This window comes from Humulus lupulus, chromosome 4 (genome assembly GCF_963169125.1).
Source record: "Humulus lupulus chromosome 4, drHumLupu1.1, whole genome shotgun sequence".
Lineage (NCBI taxonomy): Eukaryota > Viridiplantae > Streptophyta > Magnoliopsida > Rosales > Cannabaceae > Humulus > Humulus lupulus.
This window is the reverse complement of record NC_084796.1, coordinates 225,916,728-225,921,099: the sequence shown is the minus strand read 5'-3', so window position 1 is coordinate 225,921,099 and position 4,372 is coordinate 225,916,728. Positions and strand designations below refer to the sequence as shown.

Genomic DNA, 4,372 nt, shown 5'->3' with positions numbered 1-4,372 from the left:
TGCATTCATGCATTAGACACCCCATTATTGCTGCCAATAATTTTGAGATTAAGCCAACAATATTACAAATGGTGCAGTGTACTATTCAGTTTGGGGGGTTTACCAAGGAAGATCCTAATTTGCACATAGCCAATTTCCTAGAGCTATGTGCAACATTTATGATGAATGGGTTGAGTGACGATGCGATTAGACTTAGATTATTCCCATTTTCTCTACTAGATCAGGCGAAGAGTTGGCTAATTTCATTGCAAGAAAATTCTATCACAACATGGGAGGAGTTTGCCCAAAAGTTCTTAGCAAAGTTTTTCCCTCCAACAAAAGCTGCAAAGTTGAGAGGGAAAATCAATAATTTCTACCAGACAGAAGGGGAATCATTGTATGATGCATGGGAAAGATTTAAAGAGTTATTAAGGAAGTTCCCACATCATGGTATAGAGAAGTGGATGCTAGTCCGTAATTTTTATAATGGGTTGAATAATACTACTCGTACCATAATAGATGATGCAGCAGGAGGTGCGTTCATGAGCAAGAGTGCTAATGAGGCGTATGAATTTCTAGAGGATATGGCAATGAATAAATACCAGTGGCTATCTGAAAGGGTACAAACGAAGAAGGTGGCTGGTATGATTGAATTGGATGTTATTTCCATGCTTACAACGAAAGTGGCAGCTTTAACAAAACAATTACAACAGAGCAACCTGTCAACCCAAACCATGCAAGTTCAGAGTTTATGTGGGGCATGTGGGAGTGCTCATCCATTAAATTAGTGTCCTGTCATGGATATGAATAATATACCTATGGAACAAGTCCAAGCTATAGGAAATTTTCAAATACCAACCAACAACCCATTTTTGATGTCATACCAAGGGTGGAGGAATCATCATAACTTCTCATGGACAAATAATCAAGCTGCACAACAGCCTTTCCCTCAAAGTCAGCAACAATACCCACCTCCATAGCCACAACCACATCAACCAACACATATGAAACAACCTGACGCATAGTCCGATGTACTGAACCACTTCATGACCGAAACCAGGGCATCTTTCAGGAGTTTGGAGGCTCAATTAGAGCAGTTGGCTACTGTGATGACAAACCGTGCTTAAGGGAACTTACCAAGCGCTACTAAGGTAAACCCAAAAGAAGAATGCAATGCAATATCCTTGAGGAGTGACAAGGAGTTAAAGAAGACAAAAGTGGTTGATAAGGAGAAGGAAATGAGTGGGTAAAATGTTACTAAGAACTTAGAGAAGCAGTCAGAAATAAGCATAGATCACCATATAAAGATCTCATATCCTCAGAGGCTTCAAAAGAATAGGTCTGACAAGCAGTTTTCTAACTTTTTGGATATCTTTCAAAAGCTACACATCAATATTTCGTTTGCTGGGGCACTTGAAAAAATGCCAAGTTATGTGAAGTTTATGAATGAAATTTTGTCAAAGAAAAGGAAACTGGGGAACTATGAGACAATGACACTTACTGAGGAATGTAGTGTGATAATTTAAAAGAAACTACCTCCCAAGCTTAAAGATCCTAGTAGTTTCAATATCACATGCTCTATAGGGGGCTCAGTGGTGACGAAGGCTTTATGTGATTTAGGGGCCAGTGTGAATCTAATGCCTCTATCAATCTTTTGGAAGTTGAATTTGGGAGAAGCTCGGCCTACTACCGTGCCTTTGCAAATGGCAGATTGCTCAGTCAAACATCCTCGTGGAGTGATTGAGGATGTATTGGTGAAAGTGGACAAATTCATCTTTCCTGCGGACTTTATCATTCTTGATATGGAGGAAGATGACAATATTCCAATAATACTTGGAAGTTCACTCTTGGCTACTGGTAGGGCGTTAATCGATGTACAAAAGGGTGAGTTGAAGCTACGAGTGCAAAAAGAGGAGGTAACATTTAATGTTTTTGCAGCAACAGAAATTCCAACTTGTGTGTAGAGTTAAAGTGGTAAAAAGACAAGAGAACAAGTTGGAAGTCTCTCACAAATATCGATGGTTAAAAGTGGAATGAAAAAAATGTGTCATCGTTTAAAAAGGTTCTTTAGTGAGAGGATTCAAATGTTTCATGAGTGAGGTAAAGTTCCACCAATCTATAATAACAAGTAAAGAGGGCCAACTCATGATACTATGGCTCTCAAGGATGTTAGGGGTGGACTTGTTCCAAGTTGAATATGAAAGAAAACAAGAGTCTGGCTAAATGACGTTAACGACAATGCATTTGGAGGCATTCCACTCTTTTATTTGCATTTTCTTAGTTTTACTTAAGTTTTGGATTATGAACACTTTAATTTTAGTATTTTGAGTATTTATTTTTATTTGATTTTAATTTCTATTAAATATGAGACTAATTTGAGTTTCGGTGCTACTTCGGGCTCGGCAGAATGAACTATGGACTAGCCCAAAAATTTTCTTTCCCATTTTCGATTCACCATCTTAATCCGTGTCATTTTAAGCAGTTTGAGGTGACAAGTAAGTTTCTTCTCCTTAACTTTTATATAAACATTGGGGACAATGTTTAGGCTAAGTTTGGGGGAAGGGATTCATTGTTTTGTATATATTATGTTATTTTATTAGTCGTGTTGTGTTGTGTTTGTGATGTTTTGTCTAGGTTGTTTAGAGTGTTATTTGAATCAAGTTGACAATGATTAGCCAATGATAATATGATTAAATAATGTGTTGTATAAATTGAATGGGAATGAAGCTATAAAAATTTGTGCGCTTGTTTGAATATTTCTTACCATGTTTAGATGAGTCCACTTAAATAATTGAGAGCTTAATCATGATTTTAATAAATATTTTGTAATTGAAAATTTTTTATGCTTGTTAAATGTTGAAAAAAATATGAAATTGTTGTTATCCTAGAACCTGTTTGCTTGCTATTTGAGATGAAATCCTAGATGATGCATGCTTAGGAAAATGGTTTAGGAAATTATTTGGAACGTTTGAGCCTTTCAAGCCAACCTTGATTTATTAAATCCCTAGCTACCTAATTTTGAGCCTAATTTGATTCTTTTTGGGGGATGGATTGTAATGGGGTTTATATTTAGAAATTTATGTCAATAGAAGAAGAAAAATTGAGAGAGAAAGAAAGAAAAAGTATATTGAATATGAACTACACTCCAGTTGAAAATACAAAGAAATAAGTTTGGGGGAGTGCAGTATCATTAGAAAAAAAAATTAAAATAAAAAAAAAAAGAAAAAAATTCAGTTTATGAACTCTCTCTCAAAATAAGAAATATTGGGAAATTTGGGATAGGTTTTTGGGTTTGTGAGTGGATAAAGGTTGAATTTTTTGGTTGAGTGCTTATGGTACATTTGAGCATAAATGACTTTTTCATCTACCTTTACCTAAGCCCTCAATTATAAGCTGTAAGATTGCTATTGATTTCTGAGCATGTGTTGTCTACATTAGTGGAGATTAGTAAGTATAGCAAGCTTATGTGATAAAGATATTAATTGATTGTAATGAAAAATTTTGATGAGCATGAATTGATTTGAATGCATTTTATTTATTAATCATGATTTTGAAAGCTTTTATTTTTGTTTGGACTTAAGTGAATCGGAAGAATGTTTTGACTGAAATTCTTGATTATAAGTTGATTTTCCTGAAGATTATATAAGTTTGTTAGTCATCATAGCTTGAGGCATGAATTGTTGTTGTCGGCTTGATTTAAGTGTGTTGGTTGTTTAGGTTCTGACTTTTGTCATGGGAGTTTGTGTCCTTTGCTCAAGGGCGAGCAAAGAGTAAGTTTGGGAAAGTTTGATAACTCCATTTTAGTGTTGTTTTAGGATGTGTTTTTGTGGTAATCTTGAGTCTTTTTGTTTATTTTGTGCAAGATTATGCTTGTGTTTGACTTTGTTGTATGATGGTGTTATGAACTATGAGCTAAACACAAAAAGAAGAAGAAATGGTGGGAAAATGGAGCTTTTGGTGGTTGTTCGAGTCAAAATGGCATTAAGGAGGAGTTAGAATAAGTTTTTGATGAAGGAAGGATTTAAAATGGTCAAATTCTGAAGAAAAAAAAAAATAGAATTAGAGTCACGACATGGGCTTAAGGGTCGCAGCTCTAGCAAAGTCAGAACTATGAAAAATCTAGCATGAATTAACGTCGCGACATGCCCGTTAGGGTCCCTGCGTGATGAGTGGCTGAGAGAAAAAGGAAAAAATGAGTTTTCACACGGGCCACGGCATGGAGTTTAAGGGTCGCGGTGCTTGAAGATGGAGGCGCGAACCTCCAGGGTATTTTGAAGACAAGCGCCGCGGCATGGAAATGCAAGGGCTGCGGGGCGCCTCCCTAAAGAGAAAAAAATACTATTTATGTTTAAAACATTAGAGATTAGGTATTGATTAGGGTGTTTACTTACGA

General features: G+C 36.1%; 1 non-coding gene across 1 annotated transcript; it reads right to left on the bottom strand.

The window, feature by feature from the left end:
* Positions 1-326: 326 nt before the first annotated feature.
* On the bottom strand, positions 327-433 carry LOC133833769 (small nucleolar RNA R71). Its single transcript, XR_009893131.1, has one exon. It is a non-coding gene; the product is annotated as a small nucleolar RNA R71 (small nucleolar RNA).
* Between the last annotated feature and the right edge of the window lie 3,939 nt (positions 434-4,372).